The sequence below is a fragment of the Phacochoerus africanus genome, chromosome 1 (assembly GCF_016906955.1).
Source record: "Phacochoerus africanus isolate WHEZ1 chromosome 1, ROS_Pafr_v1, whole genome shotgun sequence".
Lineage (NCBI taxonomy): Eukaryota > Metazoa > Chordata > Mammalia > Artiodactyla > Suidae > Phacochoerus > Phacochoerus africanus.
In genome coordinates, this window is record NC_062544.1 from 247,382,475 (window position 1) to 247,407,858 (window position 25,384).

A 25,384-nucleotide genomic window follows, 5' to 3' on the forward strand; every position below is an offset into this window, starting at 1 on the left:
CTTAGTTCATTTAACCCCCTGTGAAAGCATGGTGAGTAGGTATTATGCCCACTGTATAGATCCAGACAAATTTGTAATAATTAGTAATAATACTTGGTAGAAATAATCACAATATTTATGATAATTAGATAGACACTTACCAAATGGTAAATCATGAATTTACAACCTTGTATACCTGGCTTTAATGTTCTTCATATTTGACTATACTGTAATTATAACTATTTCTAATATCCCCTTCATGTACGGTTCTACATTTAGAAATGTCAATTAGCAAAAATTTCTTCGTGGCAATTTTTATATCTACGACAGTCATAAAATCTAATATCTTGGTGCCAGATCCTGTTTCATTTACTTTCGTATAATACGAAGGATTTAACATAGTGATTCATAAATATATTTACAGAATGAAGATTGCATGAATGAGAATATTGAAAATTAATTATGAGGTAAGAGGTAGGGTAAAATTTTACATGTTTGTCCCTGTTTTTATTTATTTTCCTATTAATTATGACTGGTAGGGACAAGTTCTTGATAGCCTGACTTAAATAGAAACCACACACATGATTAAGACTTTGCTGAAATATAAATATTCAAAGGGAAATCCATATTTACATTAATCCTCTTTAGGAGCCAGAGAAACGATCATGGGTCCACAAAGACCAAATTTCAATGTATGACAACATCTGACAAGTCCAAATTCAGATGTATGAAGCAGGACATTTACTCAGGATGCTATTAAGTTTCCTGAATAAGAAACATATATAACCCTACCTAATCCAGAAGCGACACAACTACAAATACTATAGTGTGTAAAAAATAGATTCTAGTGTCAACTTTTGGTTTCTCCAAACGATAGAGTAACGGCACTTGTTTTTTTTTAAGGTATTCTCTAGCTTTCTCTCCTGGTTTGGACAGATTTTCCATTTGGTCACATGCTGATATTTCCTTCTCCCTCTGTTAAAATTAATCAATTTCCTAAGCAAGCACCCTCTTCGTCCTTGAAAATTTGGCTTAGTCTCAGATTGGGCTAATCTAGTTGCCAAGGTTTGCTTCAAGTATCAAGTCTCTAGAAATTTTTTTTTGTCAGTAATGTTTTCTTTTGAGGTTTGTTTCTGTTGATAAATTGCAAAATGTCAGCTGCTGTCAACCCCAGAGTACACTCCTGTCTCTATTCTGGGTACTCCTGGTAGAGTCTGTGTGCTTTCCCTCCTCCCTGCCATGTTTGCATTTTGTCCTGTTATGGAATTACTCTGTTTCCTCCGTGTAAATGTCGCTCTCTAACTCAGATCAAAACAGCAAATAAATCTTCATTCTCTGAGCAGTAACATGGGTCTCCATCAACATACTTCTTCCTTTCTAATGAAGAGAGGTGTGGAGTGCATTTTTATTTAATCGTATAATGACTAAGCTTATGTTGGTTATCCTACGAACACTTAAATTACATTAAAGCGTCCTTGACTAGAGCATCTCAGGCTTATGTAGATCCAGTATTTGCTCTGCTATCCAGCTCTGTAAGTTGCTGAAAATCTGCTAAGAGTATTAGCCTCCTGCTAGGAAATTTACAGGAACAATTTGTGAACAAGTAGTAGCGACCTTCATTGAAAGGTACTATACCTAAATTGAATATGCCTTCTTAAATATTAAATATTCTTGATAACACATAAATATGGCAAAACAAAACTGCAAAGACATAGCACACTGTATCATTTTGAACTTTTGCTACTAATCTATAACATACTGTAAGGAATATGTAAAAAAATAGCACCCACTTATTACTTTATAAAAGAAAAATATCTATTAGTTTAGTTTGACTCAGTTTGTGGATATGTTGAAATTTCTCCTTGTAAAGCATGAGTTCCGTTAAATTTAGCTGTAGGTGGGAATCTTAACTGAAGAGTAAAAGCTTGCTTTTTCTCTTTCTTTTTTTATTATACATAGGCAAGCCGTCGAGGCTTCCAGGGTGCCATTGTTCCACAATAACCATACTTTGGGTTTGACATGTGCTGACAAAGATTCAAAATAATGCTAAGCTGGTAAAAATTTCCTATTCTTTAAAAGGAAGTAAAAATTAGACAAAAGTACAATATTTTTGCAATTATTTCCATTTATTCATTATTTTTCCTACTTGAAAGCATTTCTACCACTACATTTCTTTCTATATAAACTTTTAAAATAACACCACCATCCAGAGAGTTCACTGAAATAAAACTAAAGTGCTGAGTGTATGAAATTATATGAGTGTGGGTAACATACCCCTAAATCTTTTATGCTAAAATATAGCAAAAACCATCTTTTTAATGTATCCCTGTGCTATAACACGAAGTTCCACCTCATTTTCAGAAATGTTAAAAAAACATTATTTTATGGAAAAATAGAAGTTTCCCTTTCTCTTAAAACCTACATATTTCAAGTGTTCTTATACCATGTTGCTTCTCACAGAAACTAAACACTGCAGATTCTAGAGATTATGTAATGGTACATTTTCATTTGATAAGAAAACTGAAAAAGGTTATTGGTTACTTTTGCCTCAGGGCCTTGGCACTGACTATTTGCTCTGCCTGGAGCATTCTTCCCCTTTTCTTTGAATAAACTTTGTTTTTTTTAGATCTTAGCTCAAATGTCATCACTAGAGAGGTCTGCACTGACCACAGTATTTAATAGTACTATTCCCTATCCATCCTTTCAATCTCTGTCTTGTTACCTTGCCTTTTTAATCTTCTTTACAGGTAACCCCACTTGATATGTATATACTTTCTGATTCATTTATTTTCTGTCCCTATCTACTAAAATGTTAAATTGATGAAAAAGAAGAAATATATTTTTTCACTGCTGCATCTCCATCCCTAAAACACAACCTATCCTATGGCAGGATCTCAAAAGATATTTGTTTTAAAAAATAACTGAATGTGTGTAAGTGAATAAGTTTTAAAATTATAATTATATATACAATGTTTATACCTCGCAGAGTATGTTATCAGTTCTATTTTATTTACTAACTCTACTGAATGATCATTTCCCTCCCTGCTCCATACACAATCACAGAGCCATGAATTAATTCTCTTTTTTCCTAACTTACCAAGTGTTTATAACCTTAGTCTTCATACCAATTTCTCAATATGAAGCACTTTTCTTACTTACCCCCACCCCAATTCCAACTGCAGACATTCTGACCATCTTTCAAAACTCAGATTAAAAGACATTTCTTTCACAAAGCTCTCTATTTTTCCAACCATAATTAATCAATTATTTGTTCCCAACTGCTGCTGCTATGTTTCCGTTATAGTTCTTATCTTAGTTTTTGTGTCCCTCAGTCCCCATCTAGATACTAGAATTTAAACTCTTGGTTACTAAAGAACTTATCTCTCAATACCATGAGGTACACCACATCTTTAAGACATTTAAAATATTTTGTGGTAGAAAAGAAAGAATAAATGAATCCAATTTAATGTTTTCAGTTAATGTTCTAATAATATTGAGGCATAGAGAGGTTATGCTAAAGTCATCTCAAATTGTATTTAATTAATTTGATATACCTTTTAAAAAGCACAAGACCAATTTAAACTCACTGACTTGTTTGGAATAGGAATTAAACCTGCAAATTGTATATTCCCTTCAAAAAAAACTGTCCATATATGAATTTGAGGGAAACATGTTCATAGACTGAGCGGTGCTTACTTTAAACAGGAGAAACTATATCATCTGCAGAAATCAACAGCCTGATGTTTCTGTCTCTATAATAATTCATGTGTTATAAAATGTTGAAGCTATAATGTGATGCCCTTAGTCTGCAATTGCAATAGATCAATAATGTAGACAACTCAATATCTAGGCCAATTAATACATTTTGAGTGTATGTCTAGTCTCTCTTTCATATATATATATATATATATATATATATATATATATATATATATATATGAAACCTGGTGATAATGAGAAAACTTCAAGAAAGAAGATGAAATGGTGTCCTTTTCATTTAAGGCTTCTCACTTTCTAAAGACGGTTCCTGTTGGGTTGGGAAGCCAGTGAATATCTATACTGCCAACGTCCTGACACAGCATCAGATCCTGCTCTTTGTGGTCATTTCTTAACATTAGTGGGAAGCAGCACATATTGACACTGAAATCTATTTAAAAGTGAGGTTCCTGACAACTAAACTTCAAGAAGGCAGAGCCTTTAAAAATGCAATAGGCACGTTGTGTTGACAGCAGGCGCTATTGACTTTTCCCACTGAACAATCCCATGCCATGGGCTTAGTTAAAGGTGTGAGAGCCTGAGGGAGAAAAGTAGCTGGTTTTTCCTTAGAAACTACCTGCTGTCAGTCAGTTTGGCATCATTTGGGGCAGCAGGTGCTCCACAAGATAAAAAAGGAAGATCGTTAGAGAATCTTTTTCTTTTTCTTTCTTTCTTTCTTTTTTTTTCCTTGACAATTCATTGATGGTGGGACCTAGTTGTGATGAAAGTTCAGTTTACCTTGACAAGATAGCTTTTTCTCCAGGCCATTAACCCGATCATCAGCCTGTGGCAGATTAGGGAAAGGGAAAACAAAAATTTGTTTTTCCCTATCTTGACTCTTTTTTTTTTTTCTGCACATGCAAGCTATAGCTGGATAAAGAAGACCCATGCCCACATTTCAAATACAGCTTTGCCAAACCAATTGCTATCTGTTTTATTTTTGTTAGTTTAAAAAAATCTCTTCCTTTTGACATCTGTGATTCCGGGGAGAATATAATAGGCATGGTGTTACTATGCTGTATTGCCTGAGGTGGATGAATTAATTGTAAGGTCAGTAGATTAAATGCATGTAACTCTGTGTTATGGTATTGGTCATAATTTACTGACAGGAACAAGTGACAGTGTACAATGCCATGCTTTCACAACTTGATTTCCTAGTCTGTGGTGATAATATGTCTGCTTTGTGTTTGGAATAGCAGCCAAAATTGTACCTGTCTGCAGAGAGGTTACAGAAAAAATCGTGAACGATGCTAAAGGTTATCACATGTCAAATGTGATAATGTCAAATGTTACTACCAGTAGGAAACAGCAAATTGGATGCAATTGGAAATGCATGTGAATGTTATATATTAAAAATAACAGATGATGGAGGTAGGTAGTTGGTTTAAGCAATGAATTAATTTTAAGTCAAGGCTGTCACTATTACAACTGAAGAAAAAAGAGAAAGATTTTAAAATGTTCTTGTTGAAAGTAACATGGGGGAAAGAAGGCAAGGAGCCATATGTAATAAGCAAAATCAAGAAAAAGATTAGATTTGAAGCCAAATTTATATTCATTTAACTATGCTACTATATATATAACTGTGAATATTTATTTACAATAAAAAATTCACTACAAATTGCTAAATTTAAAATGCTGATAAATACTATAACAATACCAAATGAAACATACCATAACATTCTGAATAATTAGTTTCCTAATTATTTTCCTAATAATTTTTTCTACATTATCAGGTTACATAATCTTTGGTTACTTTTTCATAGTTTTGTAATATCTGTTCCTACTAGAGAAGAGAAAACAGTTACTTCCTCTAGCAGAGTTGATCAAAATTTGTTTTTTAGAATCAACAATTTAGAACAGACTTCTCAGGCTTCACTGCTTGAATTTGATCTGACCTGCTGGGATGCATAAAACATGGAGCGTCACACACGGGCATCCTCAGTGTTTGTCATACTGCTGCAGGGTTGTGCTCTAAACACAGGGGTCCTGAATAATTCCCATCATAGGCGAAAACAAATGAATGGTGTATTTTTAATTATTTATAGTGCATTATCCAAAGTATCCCTCACATGAAGTACCTTTGCCCAGGCAACCATGGGGACCAAATTCTTTCTGAAATTGTCTAATGATCAGATGAATATTTAACAGACCAGTTTAGGCTTCTGTGTCTGTGCTGTGTTTGTTGACAAAGTGGCAGGCTGGCCAATTTCCTGGGGCTCTGGACTAGGAAGCTAAAAGGTCAGGCTGAGGAGTTGGGCTTATTATGGTTGCAGAGGACTGGTTAGGAAGTTTTGTTTTTTATAAATAGTTTTATGGAAATATAATTCTTTTACCATATAGCATTCCTGTTTAAAGTATACATTTCATTGGTCTTTGGTATATTCAGCATCTTGAGTCATTATCACAATTTAATCTCAGAACTTTTCCATCATGCCCAAAAGACACCCCAGACCATTTAGCACCTCCAGCCCATAGCAGTCACTAAGCTACTTTCTGTCTCTATAGATTTGCTTATGATAAACATTCCATATAAATGGAATTATATGATGTTGTTTTCTTGTGTCTAGTTTCTTTCAATTAGCATAATGTTTTCAAAATTTATCCACGTTGCAGTATGTATTAATGCTTCATTCCTTTTTAGTGCTGAATAATATTTCATTATATAGACATACTGTGTTTCATTTAAACATTGACAGTTGATGGACATTGGGTGATATCTTGGAAAAAGTCCCTGCTTTTTTCTTTATTCCACTCTCAATATTCAGAATATCTCACCTCTGGTCCCAAATGTGTGTGGATGGTTTCCCACATCATACAATTCTCTGTGACATTCTGGCACTCATTGAATTAGTGCAGACTCCATAGGTTAAGGGCTCAGTCCTATAAGACAGCTTGCTTCCACCCTACCTCCTTCTTTAGGTCACAACTGCGAACCTATGCTTCAGGCTATGAATTGGAGGGACCTCCTCACATTCAATTAATTTGCTACAGCACCCCACAGAACTCAGGAAAACAATTACATTTACTGATTTATAATATAATAAAGGACATGATAAAGGATACACATGAAGAGTCAGATGAAGAGATACATTGGGTGAGATCTGGAAAGGTCCTGAGAGCCAGGGTTTCTATCCCCATAGAGTTGAGGTGCGCTGCGCAACCCTCCCAGCACCTGGGTGTGTCACCAACACAAAAGCTATTCAATACCACCATACCCTGCACTGTAAATTTTCATGGAGTTTTTATCCTGTAGGTGTGATCAATCATGAACTCAAGATCCAGCCCCTTTCCCCTTCTCAAAAGTAGAGGGCAGAGCTGAAATTTCCAAGCTTCTAATCATGGCTTGGTCTTTCTGGTGCATGGCCCCCTTCCGAGAGTCACTTGGAAGCTCACCCAGAGTCACCTCATTAGAACAGAAGACATTTTATCAACCAGTGATATCATTCCAAGGGATGAGGGGGCCTGTGTCAGGAACGGGGGTCAAAGTCCAAATGTTAGAACAAAATATGCTCCTAGTGTTCTTATCGTTTAGGAAATTATAAGAGGTGTAGGAGCTCTGTAACAAAAAACAGAAACAGAGGACAATACGTATATTTTCTGCTATTTCACAGGTGCTTTCCACTTTTGGATGTTATGAATTTTGTCTGGATGTGTGTTTTCATTTCTCTCATGTATGTACTGAGGATTAGAATTGCTAGTTCATATGGAAACACTCTATTTTAGCATTTGAAGCACTGCCAGATTGTTTTCCAAATTAGCAGCACCATTTGCCACTTCTACCACCATGGCAAGACAGCTGTGATTTCTCTATATCCCCACTTAGACCTGTTATTATCTCCTTTTTCTTATATTCACCCTACTGGGTGTTCCATCAGAAAGTTCCATCATGTTCTTCTCCTGTTAAGTTTCCTCTCTTAATCACAGTATAACTCTCTGATTTCTATCCCCATGTGTCTGTTCTTAGATTTTATATACATGGAATCCTCCAATCCATACTCTTTTGTTTCTGGCTATTTTCACTCCACATTATGGTTGTGAGATTAATTCATGCTATTGCAAGTATCAGTATTTCTTTTTATTTTACTACTAAGAGCACTTAGGAATATGCTATGTTTTATGTACTCACTATCCTGTAGTGAAAAGTTGGGCTCTTTCCTAAATATAAGACATTTATCAACATTCTTACACAAATCATTTTGTGGACATATATTTTCATTTCTCTAGTAATGAAATTGTTTGGTCATTGTGTGGATGTTCTCCAAAAGTGATTTTAGCACTTCACTGCCTCCCCCATCAGTAATATATAAGGTTCCAGTTGTTCCACACTCTCAGCATTTCATTTTTTTTTAGTCTTTATGATTCATGCCATGCAATTGTGTGTGAAAGTAGCTTATTGTGATTTCAATGAGTATTTCTCTGAGGACTGTGATGTGCTTGTTGAATATTATGTGTCTTTTTATTTAATGAAATGTCTATTAAGTCTTTTTCCCACTTATATTGGACTGTCTCTTCTTTTTCTTTGTGTAGTATGGGCATAAGCCTTTATATATGATATCAGATAAATAGATAGGCCGATAGATAGATAGCTTTGTGTTACTCAGAATGAAAAATGATTTTCTCTTAGCTCTCTAGCCCTCCCCAACCTCCATGCGTTAGAGATGGCCCCATGAAAAAGTTTGCAGTTGGAGGTAGAGTTGCTTTGAGGTGGAGCTCCTTGGAATTCTAATTTCAGTCCATTCTCCGTGCCATTCTCAAAGTTTTGACATGTTCTGCTGGATTTCGTTTTCTAATCTTCTACCAGACATGAACACACCCATAGTTTTCTTCTCCCACTGGAAAGGTTCATATTTTTCAACAATTTAGTTTGTTTTTGTCCCTTTACATACTCAGATATTTTCAGGTTAAAAAAAACCCTACAATTGTACTTTTAAAGCTTGTCTAGTCTGTTCTTATTGTCAGGAAGTGACCAGCAATCTCTTGTGACTTATGTCCTAATCAAAAGCAGAATTCTCCAAAGATTTATTTTTAAAAGTGTTGAATTATTATCCACTTAAAATAAATAACATTGTGTTTTATCAGCCTATATATTCCTCTTAATACTAGTTTTTCTAGTTTTGCACCTCTGTTCAATTATTTTAGTCAAATTTTTATGCTAATAACTATACATTGCTATTCTAATGATATGAAGTCATTTTTTACCTTCTGTGCAGTATAGGTTAATCCAAATAACTGACAATATTTTTCTGAATCTCTTAGTGTGTCAATAATCTAAACATTATCTCTGGAAGAATCTGTCTCATGCTAGAATAAAATATGAATAAATGCTGTTATGAACTGATTGCTTATGCAACCCCCTATTCATTTATTTTAAGCCCTGATACCTAATGTGTTTGGAGATGGGGACTTTGGAAGATAATTTGTTTATGAGGGTAGGGTCTGATCTGATGGGCCTAGGGTTCTTATAAGCAGAAACTCCAGAGAGCTTGATTTTTTTTTTTTCTCATCAGATTCACCAAGAAGGTATCAAGTGAGCATACAGCAAGATAATGGCAATCTATGAGCCAGGAAGAAAGTTCTCGCCAAAATCCTACTATTCTGATACCCTATTCATGGGTTTCTATCCTTCAGAACCGCAAGAAAATAAATCTTGATTTTTTAAGTGGCCCAGCCTGTGGTATGTTGTTATAGAAGCCCAAGCTCACTGATACAAATGGACAGTAACTTCTCACGTCTGAGTTACATGGGTCTCATCCTTAGAGACATTTGTCATTTGATCAGCGGCAGCGTCATGAGTTTTATGAGTAATGCTGCATAGTTTTGATCTGAATTACATTTACATACATGAAAATTACATGGCATTTTCAGGCATGGCAAGCCCCTAAGATGTTTAAACCAAATATTTGCCGAGTTCTCCATTGAATGAGATGAAATTGGATCAAATTCCTATTTTAGACCCCCCATATGTACATATTTATCTCAAATTTCTAGAAATGTCTTTGAGGCTATATTCTCATCACCACTTTTACTTTCACTGATGTCACCATGCTTATGGATTATTTTTCATTTTTCCCGCAACACAAGGAGCCAATTGCAGTTCTCAGGCCATTCATTTTACTCACACGTACAAGCATACAAATGCACATACACCCTTTTGTATGTATGATTGATATCTATTCCTATCCATGTGCTGTTATTTGTAGCAGTACTGATTAAGAATATAAGGAGGAAAAAAATATAAGGAGAAGTAGAATATTAACTTTATGGTAATGCTGACCGTTATCAGTTAAATATTAGTCATTCACAGAGGAGAGTTTGACACTAACATTCACCACTGTAATTAACAAGCTACTAGTTCTGTCAATAACAACCCACTCTGGATATCTGGTGAAACGATTAGCAAACCATAGGCCCTAGATTCTGAATTTGCTGATAGATATGAGCTGACTCAGAGCTTTCTTGTTTATAACCTAGATATTGGCTTAAATAGGAATACAGAATTTTCTTACATATAAATGTGATGGCAGAGCAACGGCTCCCTAAAGATGTTCAAGTCTTAATTCTAAAACTCGGGAATAAATATGTTACCTTTCATGCCAAAATGCATTTTTCAGAGATGATGAAGCTTAGGAAACTTGAAATGGGGAGAGTATCCTGTATTATCCAGCTGCATCCAAACTAATCCCATGGGTCCTTTAAAAAAAAAAGAAGTTTGTAAACTCTTTTATTTTTCACTTTTTATTTTAATTTTTTAAAATTTTCTGTTGGAGTATAATTGATTTACAATATTACGTTAGTTTCAGATGTACAGCAAAGTGATTCAGTTATACACATACCTATATCCATTCTTTTTCAAATTATCTTTTCATTCCAAGAGTCCTTAAACCTGAAAAATCTGTCTTCAATGTGGTTAGAAAGAAGAATAGTCTACAGAAGGATGGATATGTGTATATGTATAACTGAATGTATATGTATAATGACAGAAGAAGGATCAGAGAGATGAAATGTTCCTGGCTTTAAAGATGGAGGAAGGCTGTCACAAGCGAAGGACTGTGGGTGGCCTCTAGAATCTGGAAAACAGGTTTTCCCCTAGAGCCCCAGAGGAGAGCACATCCCTGACAACATCTTAACTTTGGCTCATTGTTTGTTGAACTTCCAACCTAGAGTACTGTAAGCTAATAGAGTTAATCCATTAAAGTTGTGATAATTTGTTTCATTAGTGATAGAAAATACAATAAAGTGTTTTACAATAAATTATAGGCACTGTAAAAACAAGGGTTGTTTGTAGCAGTACTGCTGCTCTAGGTGAACAATCAGAGACCATAAATGGTCAACAATAGGGAATTAATCGAATAAATAATGTGATATCCAAATAATTGAATAATAATCATCAAAGATAGTAATACAATTACATATTTTTAAAACTAGTAGGAGACTATATATAATACATTGCAAAGTTTAAAAATGAGTTCAACTCATTATGCTTAGTTTGGTTATTTTGGTCGTTTTTTTCCTTCCAATACCCTTGTACGTTTTTATGATTATATTGTTTCCCTGACAATTATAGATGCAACACTGAAATTAAAGTGAAAGATGAGAAAGTTGTGTAGTCAGTAATTACTGAGGAAGAATTAACAAACAGAACTCAGATGTTTGCACAACATTCTAATCTAGTTATCACATGCTAATCAGTTTAGTTGTTCTAATAGTTTTATGTTCATGGATAGATGAGTTAGATTATTTCGTAATTAATTATGTTCTAACACAATCCATGAAGTCTAGGATACTTAATAGATACTTGCTTGAAAAGATAGAATTTGACGTTGGTTTGAAGGACAGACAAGATTTAGATATACTGAATGATTGCTTTCAGGATTTTCTTTCATTTTATTTTCTGTTATCAAAATCCTTTGATATATCCCTAAATCTAAATTCACACATCTTGTGATTTTAGAATGTATGTTGGGGACAAATGCAGAACTTGCAATATATTTATTCAACAGTGTATGAAAGGGTCAGATGTACACTGCATGTTCTAAAAGTGTCAAGTAACAAAATGACTACAACTCTCTTCACCATAATGCTGTGGTTGTTAGGGGGATAAAAGTATGCCAAATAATGAGGAAAAAATGATGCAGAGTTTTTAGCGCACAACTTAAAATACATCTTAAAAAAACAACAAACAATAAAGATTCTCGAGAGTGGGGATTATGGAATTTTATGGCAATTATCTTCATACTAACTCAATTTTGAAGTTCTGGCTTCAGACTAGACTGAAATCCACTTGTGGCCAAGGAAAATATTTCATGTTTCCTGTTAATACTGACATCACACAATAGTATAATAAGAAAATAATTAAATAAGTGCTTAATTGGCATTACTTTAATGTTTGGCTTAGCTTTTCTGTCTCGCTTTCTCTAATAAGCCAGCACGAAAGAGCTATAACTAGTCTGATTTTTTTTTCAGACACAACTCTAATTATTTTATTGTTACACTGCAGGTTTTAGTACATGTTATATTATTGTATTATACTACTTGGGATAAAACATTTTCAAAGATTTTTCTAATTGTCATAGTTACTTAGGAACTAACAATAATCTAGGTCATGAGTTGGCAAACTATGGCGTACATGCCAAGTCCAGCCGTAAATAAAGCTTTATTGGAAAACAGCCATCCTTGTTCATTTATGTATTGTCTATGTCTGGTCTTGCACTAGGCTAATAAAGTTGAGTAGTTGGGACAGAGATTCTAGGACTTGCAAATTCTTTGAAATATTTAACATTTTGCTTTTTATAGAAAAAAGTTTGCTGACCCCTGGTTTAGTTGCAAAATCTACATAAATATTGTTAAATCCCTTTCCCTGTAGACATTCATCAATGGAAACAAATGAAGAGAGCTAAGTGAATAATGAGTGGAAAGTTTTCATTAGGAAAAGTCATTAAGTAGCTTGATAGTAAATTGTACTGTAGTTCAAGAAATCACTGGATTATTGACTATTAATAGATTTTGCTGGAATAGCATTTTCAAAATACTTACATACCTACAAAGTAAGAATTAAAGTATAATATCAATCAAAATCAGACAACAATGAGAATTCAAATCCATCGCTTGATTTATTATTTAGTATCTTGATGATAATCCCTCTCTGTTGATACAATTGTTTTCAAAAGCAGGTACTACTATTTTCTACTATAACTAAATAAGCTTAATGTATATTGACTATTTAAGAATTAATCAAATACCGAAGTCAGTTTGCTATGTAAATGGATTATTTTAATTGTTTCTTTTTGGGCCACATCCCTCTTTGTGTCCCCCAATATTAGAATAAAATTTATTTTCAGGTTTAGTCTCAAGATTATAACAACAGGAGTTCCTGTCGTGGCTCAGTAGTTAACGAATCCGACTAGAAACTATAAGGTTGCCTGTTCGATCCCTGGCCTTGCTCAATGGGTTAAGGATCAGGTGTTACCGTGAGCTGTGGTGTAGGCTGCAGACATGGATGGGATCCCCACGTTGCTGTGGCTCTGGCATAGGCCAGCGGCTACAACTCTGATTAGACCCCTAGCCTGGGAACCTCCATATGCCGCAGGCGCGGCCCTAGAAAAGGCAAAAAGGCAAAAAAAAAAGATTATAAAAACAAAATAAACTCATCAAAAATAATAGATGTCTCTTTACTCACATGAAGTATGTGGATGTGCCAAAAAGTGTCCTTTTGCGGGAATACTGTTAACACCAGTTCTGATTTGTTTCTACTGTACTTTACAAACACATTTATGTTGCTTCAGGTAAAACGACAACTTTTATAGAATATTTGTTTCCATTGAATATTTTTTGGGCTTCATTTCATTTTATTTTTCAAATGCACTAATGCATATTTTCTTATCATTAGAATCTCATTGTACTGGTTCCCTGCAGTAAGTTGCTGTCTATGTTTCTTTAGGATTCGACTAGCTTTAATACCATCTTCCATTTGAGAAATATCTGCTGGTTGTAGTAGTTTCCTTAATTGTGAAGATAATAAAGAAGGTAACACTTAACTTGGATCTCAGTGAAAATCTTCTATTATTCATCCACCTATTATTCCAGTTCAGTTAATTTTTCATCCTTTTAGCAGCTTCTGTGCAATTAATTTAAAATAACAGTGAAAGAGTGTAAAAAATTATTAAATCATTTTACACCTGAAAATTTTTTAGAAACAATATTTAACCACATTAAAATAAAAATCAGATGAATTTATATTTTTAATCTTAGATGTAACGCTTTTAAATTTTTTAATTTTTAAATTCAATTTAATTTTTAGTTTTTGGCTTTTTAGGGCTGGAGGTTCCCAGGCGAGGGGTAAAATTGGAGCTACAGCTGCTGGCCTATACCACATCCACAGCAACATAGGATCCGAGCCGCATCTGCAACCTACACCACAGCTCACGGCAACATCAGATCCTTAACCCACTGAGCAAGGCCAGGGATTGAACCCACAACCTCATGGTTCCTAGTTGGATTCATTTCTGCTGTGCCATGACGGGAACTCCTGTAATGCTTTTTATACTCTCTTATTTTGAAAGTACATGAATACGTGTATTTTCTGCTATATTATTAATATACAAAATGTCGTTTTTTCTATTTTTAGTTACCTTTTTCTATTTTCTTATCTATGACTCTGAGTCTCATATATAAGAAGTAGAAAGTAATATTTAACTTAAGGTTGTTGAAACATAATGTATGTAAAAGATTTTATCTATAAAACAGAGAAAAAACTATTATTTGGCATTTTTACGACCATCCCACTAGTCATTTCACTGCATCTAGTATTTACAACACAGCAGTTATTAAATTCCAACATTGTAACTTACTATTATTAAATATTCTTATTCAATACAATTGATTTTATTGAATGTTATTCTTTTAATTATATTAAAAAGAAAAGTATCAACATTGAGGATAAACAATTTTACTAAATACCTACTATGCTAGGAGTTATGTATGGAACATTATATAAGAAATATAAATATTTCAGTTCTTACTAGTTTATGACCATATGATTAATGCCATAGTAGCCATTAAATCCAACACCACAAGTTCTTTGTCGTGCAGAAACTCTAGCCTCCTGAAAAATGCTCCTTCATATTTGTAATAGATATTTTGACAATATCCAAGGAGTGTCTTTGCTGTGTTTATAAATTAACCCTGATTCTAACATGGGAAAACCATTGCTATCTCTACTGAACTAAAATTCTGCTAAGCAGAAGTTCTGCATACCTGGAAATCCACAGCCTTAACTATAATTCAAGCTACAGATTTGCCAAGGCCAATGGGCTGGAATGCCCTGTCATTAACCCTCCCTGACTACTAATGGATTTGACCTTCATAGTATATAAGATTAAAATAAAGATGTCTCTTACACAAGAATTCTTGGGCCTAGGAAATTTCTGGTTTACACATAGTCTCTGTCAAACTTAATAACAGGTAGTGACACCAGGATGTGTCAGACCAGATCCAAATTTGAGCATTTCTTTTTTTTTTAATCTTTTATAATAGTTGATTTACAATGTTCTGTCAATTTCTGCTGTAAGCAAAGTGACTCAGTCATACATATATATACATTCTTTTTTTTGTCTTTTTTTTGTCTTTTTTTTTTTTTTGCCATTTCTTGGGCCGTTCTTGCGGCATATGGAGGTTCCCAGGCTAAGGGTTAAATCGGAGCTGTAGCCACTGGCCTACGCCAGAGCCACAGCAATGCGGGATTCCAGCCGAGTCTGCAACCTACATCGCAGCTCACGGCAACACCGGATCGTTCACCCGCTGAGCAAGGGCAGGGACCGAATCCGCAACCTCATGGTTCCTGGTCGGATTCGTTAACCACTGCGCTACGATGGGAACTCCCAAAATTTGAGCATTTTTTTCTCCTTCTCTCCTTCCTTCCCTTTCTCTTTTTCTTTCTCTTTATTTTTACAGCTGCACTTGCAGCATATGGAATTTCCCAGGTCTGATGTTGAAACAGAGCTGCAGCTGCTGATCTATGCCATAACAACAGCAACACCAGTTCTGAGGCACATCTGGCACCTACACCACAGGTTGTGGTAATGCCATATCCTTTAACCCACTGAGCAAGGCCAGGGATCAAACTTGCACCCTCAGGACACTACGTCAGGTTCTTAATCCACTAAGCCATAATGGGAACTCCCAAATTTGAGCTTATAGGTACAACTTAAACCTTTACATCCATCTGACCTCCTGGTCTTTTGAGTCTAGTTCATTATGAGAGAATTAATTTCTTGTAACTGTGAAGGGTGAGAGTGTCATGTCATATAAAACTTTTTCCTTTACCAACTTACTATTTAGACTCATGAAGTAGGTCTAGTAAGAATTACTATTTTAAAGATAACAAAATTGAAGTTTAGAAAACAATAAATCATGAGTTACAAGTTACATCATATGGGGATTAAAATTAAAACTCAGACTTATCTGAATTCATTGCCTTTCTTATTTTTATCACATCAGAGAAGTATAATATATACTATACATACATGTAGCATACACATATATGTATGATATTAGACATATATCATTATTATTACTAGATAATTTAGGAGCACTAAGTACTCTCTGCTCCCTGTACCATGATTTTCTGGAGTGTTTTTTGTTGTGGGGTAGTGGTGAGTGTGTGGGGTAGGGGCTCTGTGTCTCTTCCTGGCTGCACGTGTTCTTTTGCAGCAAGATGAGATAGGAGAGGGTGCTAAAGAATAGATGCTAACTCTTCAGGGAAGGGGAGAGAGCATACAGAGTGACATAGAGTAGCTCATTGCTAATCTTCTCCACAGTATCTCTTAACATCTCCCCACAGCCTACTTATATTATGCACGAGTCCAGATTAATACCTGATTGCTTCTTCTCTGAAAACTTTAACTTAAAAAGCATGTTACCATGATGTCAGCATCTAGTATTAACAACTGATTTTCTTTTAAGGTACCTGGCCAGTTTTTAAATACACAAAGTGTACTATAATAAATTTATCCTGAAATATGAATTTCCCCTAAAATCAAATGCTTAAAAGAGAAAATAAAAACATAAGGTATCTGAGATATCTTCAAATCCAAGGGATCTGTCAGTAATCAGCAAGACTTGTTGCAAATGTTTTCATCAAATAAACCCTCAGTAGCACAGTACAAAATAGCATGGGACCCTCATTAAACTAGCTGGGATGGAGGCATAGGTTACATGTGGACATGTGGGTGGTATTTGTCATAATATTATGCCACATGCTTTTGAATAGTCAAGTACTAGGCACATTCCACATAACTAGGCTTCAACATATTCAAGCATAACTAGGCTTCAACATATTGGAATCCAAGCATTCCAATATGATTCCCAGGGACAAATAACATAAACCTTCTTCCTTTCAAATCTCAAGCAAGTAGACCCCATGGCTCAGAGGACCAATGACCTCTGGCTTAAAATTGGCGAGAATGTCATCAAACCTATTAACATGTTTCCATCGTGTTTTCCTTTCCAGAAGCTCTGTTGTAAAGAATACTCATTCACTTTGGGATAGCTCTTTCTCCCAGTGGTCTTCAGACTTACAACTCCTACAATTGTGCATGACCTCAGAAACATGAAAGTAAGTTTATCCATCCCGAAGATGTTTTCCTTATGGTTCCTCACTAAAACAAAATAGAACACAAACGCTCTAAAGAAAAAATACTTTAAAAATGGCCACCAGGAGTTCCAGCTGTGGCTCAGCGGAAACAAACCCAGCTAGTATCCATGAGGATGCACATTTGATTCCTGGCCTCACTCTGTGGATGTTTAAGGATTCAGCATTGCTGTGAGCTACAGTATAGGCTGCAGCTCAGATCTGGCATTGCTGTGGCTGTGGCATAGGATGACAGCTGCAGATCTGATGAGACCCCCAGCCTGGGAATTTCCATATGCTGCAAGTGTGGCTCTAAGAACAACAACAACAACAAAACTGGCTACCAGTCATAATGAAACATATTGATTTTATTACACTAATCAGAGAAAAAATTTGAAAAAAATCATGATTTTGTCAAATTATTTATAAAGTATAAGATTTTAATTCAAACATGCTTTGCCTGTTTAAATAAAAATGTTCTTCTAAATAAAAATGGATGCTCCTGTGTTCTGAGTTCTAATCTTATATGCCTTTATTTTTTACAAATGTGAACTACTGGTGATGCAGTATACTCTAAAGTATACTCAAAACACCTGGAAATCTGCTACAATGTAAATTCTGACTCGGTTGTGCTGGGGTGGGTCCTGCTCATTTGTATGATGACAATGTTCTTGGTCCATGAATCATACTTTAAATAATGAAGCTCTGGTATAGAAATTGCACCTGCTCTGGATAAACATTATCTATAAGATCATGGTATGTAATTGGAGACTTGTGTTTTGCAGAGTAGTTCTTAATTGAGAAACACAAAACATAAAAGCTTACATTGATGAACAGTTTCATTACACTATGGATTTATCAAAAGGGTAATGTAACCTCTACCTTATTTAATTAATTCATTCATTTAACAAATCCTTATATAATGCTTATGTAATCATACAAAAGCTTATATACAATATAATCTTTATATAAAACATATTATTATATAATGTATACTTCAGGCCCTGCTACATATTATTTTATGTTTAGAAACCTCCTTTCTTCCTTATAATAACCCTATGAGGTAGACATTATCTTTTTCCCTCACTTTACCAGTGAGGAAACTAAGATATAGAGTGGTTAAGTGACTTATTTAATATCACAGTTTATTAACTCTAGCATCTCAGTGGCTAAAATATTTCTGTATTTTCTTTATAGGAGTGAAAATCCCACTTGCTAAAATTTTCTCATATCATTTGCCAAATATTAATTTAAAAAGTCATATTCAACTTAAAAAAAAATAGAACCTAATACATGCCTTGCACTCTGCTAGGGTTTTTTTCCCCTAACTTAATTTTTCTAGTAACTGTGAGGTATGTGCTGTTATTACCAGTTCGCAGGAAAAGCTGCAAAAACCAGAATGAGTAAAGAAACTTGATATAAGTTAGAAATCATTGGCAGTGCCACATTCATGTCTATAGAATTTAAGCAGGCTTCCTTTTAATGTGTTATGTTGACCTCCAAGTAAAAATCACCCAACAATTATGCAAATCATGTAAAAATAATAGAGTTCTATGAAAACTGGATATTTCTTCAAATATATGTAATGTTTGAATTAACATTTTGTATCTCATCTCAATTTAAATAAGTTAATATTTTTATTTATACTAAATAGTACCTAATTCAGTCTAGTAATTTATTATTTTTTAAAATACAATTATTTGCTGTTAATTTTAAAATATTTTAAAATAATTTTAAAGATAAAGATATTTCAAATTATTAATAAAGTGGTTTTTAAGTACTTAAACTAGTTTTAAATTTAATGAAAATTAGGAATGGAGAATTACATGTATATTTTCTCTTTTAGGGTACTATTTGAATGCTCTTGATATTTAATTAATCAAATGCAGTAATTATATAGCTGTATTCCTTCCTACTGATTTAATTATCAAAGTTTTCTGAAAATTTCCAGGAGGAAGAGACACTAGGAAAAAGCAACTAAAGAAAACATGACCAGTTGGTTCTAAAAATGTGATAGAATAAATAAAATTGTATACATAAGCACACAAGGTAAGAGGTTGAAAAGCCCTGGGGACGCCAGTGACACTAATGGAACAGCCAGAGTGGGGAGGGACAGCTGCCAGATATCTTTTACTAAGAGATGGCATTACTGTAGACAAACCAATCTGCAACTGTCAGTCAAAGGCATAACCTTCACACTCACCTTTTGCAAATTATCAGGGCCATATCCTCCCCAAAACGGGCAAGTGTGTCCATGGATATGGACTGAGAGTGACACCTGACTTAAAAGGTTAATCCACCTCTTAAAATAAATGTCTCATGATGACATTATAAACAATGAATTATTTTAGCTCTTACTTTTCCCTTTTTTATACTTTTTCCCAACATGAAAGCTGGATTTTGATTTCATTCATTCATTTCCTTTCTTTCTCTCCCCTACCTCTCCTTTCTTCTTTTTCTTTTTCTTTATTCTTCTCTTCTCTTGCACCTTTTCCCAGGGTCCCAGGGCAGGGAGCAGGACAGGACCAAGCAAGGGGACACCCAAGCAAATACACAATTTTAGAGCTTTTGCAAACAGTTCAGCTTCACCCCAACATTCCCGGGTGGGACTTGGGAGCAGTTATTTTCTGTCAAAATGAAAACCTTCTTACATGGTGTAACCCATACACAGGCTGTATCCTTATGCTTTGGCTCCTCCCAAACAAAGCTTCACTTTGTAAGAACAGTCACAATTGATAGCAAAGTGAATTGCTATCAATTGTGACTGTTCTTACACTTTGCATTCTGTAAAAAAAACTGGATGAGGAAATTTACTTAGAAAAATCACAATTTTCCTTTTTTTAAAAGTCCATTACTCTCTGTCCACAGCATCCAGCCAACAAGCCTCTGTTTTTTCCCCTCTAGCACTCAGTTTTCTGGGCTCCCCATTCCCACTTTTTAGGTCTCACCTACTCTGGGGCTTCTTGATCCTTTTGGCTTTCTATTCCCACCTTAATCTCTACATCACAACTTAATATTGTTTTTAAGAATGTGAAAGCCAGCAGAGGTAAATTAAGGTGTTAGAAAATAAACACTGACATATCTATCAAACTCTCAGGAATTTGTTCTGAGGAACAGGCAGTAGGGAGATGGAAACATCTGGCAATTCCAAATTTTAGGGAGAGTGGTGGACTATTCTGGGTCAGATTGATTTCTTTCGTAATAATCCTGCCTTCTACAACTGTATACAAGACTGACTCTGTTTTATATCGTATCTATTCAGATAATCTGTATGCATAAAATGTAGATATCACCCCAAGTAAATAAAGAGACTAATTTTAAATTAATAAATATTGCATTTCTTTAACTGTTTTGTAATTAGCAAGATGCATTCCTTTCTCGTAGCATCAGTGAGTCCTAGTCTTAGACCAAAGTGCTTCTGTACTTCTATAACTTTGTGATGCCTACTAGAAGAAATAAAAGTATTCTATAACCTTTCAAAGTTTGCTCTTTTTTACAGCAAGAAAGACTTTGCTTTGTAAATCCTAGTAAGGACTCTAAGATTTTGGGGTGGGCCATGGTCTTGCAGTTTGATGATATGTGGTAGAGGTGTGGGGCAGTGAAGGGACAAATGAGCAATTACTCCAGTTACATATGCAAAATGTGGCACTTTACTATTGTTTTGTTTGTTTGTTTGTTTTTGTTTTTTTTAAGGCCATACCTTGGCATTTGGAAATTCCCGGGCTAGGTATCCAATGGGAGCTGCAGCTGCAAGCCTTCACCATAGCCATTGCAACACTGGATCTTTAGCCCACTTAGGGAGGCCAGGGATCAAACCTATATCCTCACAGACATTGTGTTGGATTCCTAATCCACTGAACGACAACAGGAACTCTCACTTTACTATTGCTTGAATTCATATTTTCGGCTATGCCTTCTTATAATTTTTATTTCCAGTTGTCAATTTTCTAGTTGTGAATAATGCTCATTTACATATTGAGGCATTCATTTCTCATCTAAATGAATAAAATATTTTATTAGACAGATAAATGTAACCTCTCAGAATTCCTGTTGTGGTGCAGCAGAAATGAATCCAACCAGGAACCATGAGGTTGAGGGTTCAATCCCTGCCCCCGCTCAGTGGGTTAAGGATTTGGCATTGCCATGAGCTGTGGTGTAGGTCATGGACATGGCTTGGATCTGGCATTGCTATGGCTGTGGTGTAAGCCGGAAGCTGTAGCTCAGATTAGACCCCTAGCCTGGAAACCTCCATATGCCATGGGTGCAGCCCTAAAAAGCAAAAAAAAAAAAAAAATATATATATATATATATATATAAAATAAAATAAAATAATAAAAAAACAAATGTAACCTCTCTTTTGTAGTACTTCCTCCTGATCCATGTTCCCCATCTACTGATTGTTTTGATTCTTTTTTTGATATATAGGCTTTCATGATTTTATAAATCAACTAATTACTTAGTGAATATTTCTATCATTTCTGAGTTAACATAGAAAGTCACTTTAAGCCTGAAAAAGTATTATTGGCAAGTATTTAATTGTGTTATGAGAATTAGATAAGACCATGTATATGCGCCAGGTATCAATTAATTGCTTCTCAGCTCTGCACATACATTTCATTGTTCTGTTGTGTAAAAGGTGAACTGGACTCTCGAAACATTTCTCCTTCGCCAGCTGACCCAGTGCTTCAGTAGAAGGAAGTGGAAGGTCACTGCAGGAAGGAGGGTCTTCCCTTTCTGCTTTTGGTATACTTCCCCTTTCTTGCTCCTCTGTGTGGCTACTAGCAATATGTGTGCCAGAGACCCAGTTATTTTCACCCTCAGTTTTATTTCCAGTTCCCATTTCTGTCTCCAACAAACATCTCATTGATAATATTTTGTTTACCTTTTTGTCTGGGGTTAGAGACAGTCAGAAGTAGAGTTTTCTACATCAACTCATTGGCAGTTACTAACCGTTTGGCTGAATGATCTAAGACTTGAAAGAAATAGGATTAGAAATTTGGTGGCAAAATGGAAAAAAACATATATGGATAGAATTTTCAATGGAAACAAACCATGAAGATATTTGTGCTTGTTCTGTAAATGGCATCAACCTCAGAGAAGGGTCTTCGTAATCATGTAGGAATAGGTTAGTCTCCATAGGTGTCTGTAAGCCTCTTTCCCTAGCCATCCCAGCACTTGCTCAATTAACACATGAAGAAAAGTGGCTGTGGGGCCTGGGGCTCAACAATGGACCTTTCTTACCAAAACTGACCTGGCTGGCACTAAATTCAGGGCCTAATCTCTCCCAGTAGTCACCGACTAAATCCCAGTATGAAACCAGTTAGGTAATGATATATTCCTTTTCAATTACCAATAATTTAAGGTGTAAAATTGTGAGTATAAGCAGATTGGTAAATCTAGGGACATGAGTTCTGATATCTTCTGCTAATGGGTATGTGGGTTGGTATAATCTGGTGGCCAGTTAGAAAGAGATTCCTTTACTAAAGATCTAAGGATCTTCTTTCTAACAATACCCAGACAAAGATTTATTGAGAAGCTAAATATGCTGAAACTTTATAGCATCATACTGTCTTGAGCCCCTTCCAAGACTGGGAGGGTGCTAGCAAGATATTCACATGGTCACATGGGTTTGGAAATTTGTCAAAGAGATATTTTTTATTCTTACTCATTAATAATGCCTGCCCTACAAAGTTGTATCAGCCTAGGCCTCACAAAACCAGATCTGACCTGTGAGTATGTTCTTATTTAAAATAGAAACAGAAACAAAACTAGAAGGAAGGAAAAAATAGAAAAAGAACAGAAGAAAGAGATTCAGTCAGAAATTTCTCAATGCAATTATGTTTAGTGGATAATTTTAATGCACATTTGATAAGCTTGTAGTGTCCCTTTGAGAATATTAAAATATAATTTTGCTTTTATTTAGCTTAGCTTTTTTATGTTACTTTTATTATTTTGATTGATATGACCCATTTCTTACAATGCACTGACTGTTCATACATAGGTCAAGTTAAAAAAAAAATCAATATGTAAGGGATAACCAGATATCCTGAATCTATACAAAGATTCTCCTTTTCTATGAAGAAATAGATATAGGATTTCTTTAAAGATCCAGAATGCTAACAGCATCAGTATTCATAGAAGCACATATGATGAGAGCACGAGGATGTTTTGACTTCTGCTGAAGAATGACATTAACTACATCCATAAAAACAGAATTAATTTACCACAAATGAGTTTATGAATACCATGGAAAATCAATCTTGCTATTTTAAATTCCTACAGAATTTGAAAGTCTTATGGAATATCAGGCACTACAATAATTTTGCAAAATGATTTTTAAACCTGACATACAATTTTATAGAATGTTTGGTCCTATTGTCTTATAAATATTCATAAAAGTCTCTTATAGGCTTGCCAAGATATCAGTGGCTTCTTTATTTACAGCAGGTAACACGAAGGTAAGCTGGAAGTGTCAAAGCAATCAGAGTACTCTTTGGGGATATCAAGTGAAAACAGCCTTTGGAAGAGGGCTCATCCACACTGCAGAAGAGTCTTGGCTCCCATAATCTTTCTTTTAGACCTCTTAGGTGGCAGTTTGGCTTGATGAAACTCTTCCTTTTTTTCTTTCAAGATTACACTGGATTTTTTTTTTAAACTAAATTTACTATGTAATAATATTCATAAGAATCAGAGGAAAGGGTGTGATTTATACTAAAACCTATAGCTTTTCAGAAATGGCTTTGAGTGAGTCACTGCTATACAGCAGAAACTGGCATAACATTGTAAATCAACTATACCTTAATAATAAAAAGATGTGGCTTTAATTACAGCTATAATATCATACAAATAGAACGCAATCCTCCCCTTCTTTTTGAAAGTGTGAATTGTATCCCACACTCCCAAATATTAGTGGGTAGAAAAATCTTAAAAGATTAAAAGGAGCATTCATGAAATTTATTATTTTATTTATTTATTATTTTGCTCTTTAGGACCACAGATGTGGCACATGGAAGTTCCCAGGCTAGGGGTCGAATGGGAGCCACAGCTGCTGGCCTACACCACAGCCATAGCAACACAGGATCTGAATCACATCCATGACCTACACCACAGCTCAGAGCAACGCTGGATCCTTAAGCCACAGAGTGAGGCAAAGGATCGAACCTGGATCCTCATAGATACTAGCCAGGGTCCTTACTGCTGAGCCACAATGGGAACTCCATGAAGTTTAATATTTTAAACCAGACTCCTATTTTAATGTATTTTTCTATGTGCATTTTGGTAATATTCAGTATTATTTTGATTTCTATTATTTGAAATATTCAGGTAGATTTTTAAACTACCTCAAAATTATTATTTTTATATATTAAATATATAAGCAAATGACATGAAGAGTTTATCCATAGAGCAAAAAACATGTATTTTTTATATGACTTCTATACATATAACAATTTATTATGAACATACATATTTTTCAAATAAATAATTTTATAAATATTTCTAAAAGTGCAATGGAGTGTTTAGCTCTTACAATTCCTATTTGGTCAATATTGTATCTTTTGAATAGAAAAACTTAAGAGCATAAAAAATGAGTGAGTTAAGTATTAGGCAGTGCCTATGCTAGATATGAAATCTGAAGTCTTGGGAATCTTCCCAGTCTAAAACCTAGTAACAACTTATATTAAATTACCACAAAATAAATAATAGAAAATCACAGTATATTATAGGGTAAGAACAGTTATATTGAAAAGGATCAGATGAAAACATAATTATCTCCCAGTGAACACACACATACACAAAAGAAATGTAAATCCACATCACCTGCCAGATCATTTTTCCTTTTTATAAAACAGGAAATTTAAAACACACTATTTATTCTACCTGTTGAAGTAATGCAAATGTAGGTGGGTTTAGCCCCATAACTGCATTTCTTTTTAAATTTTCCAAATGGAAACTAGGTAACTATTGGGTATATATGCTATTAAATGAGGCCGGCATTCAACCAAAATCTTGTAAAATATCATG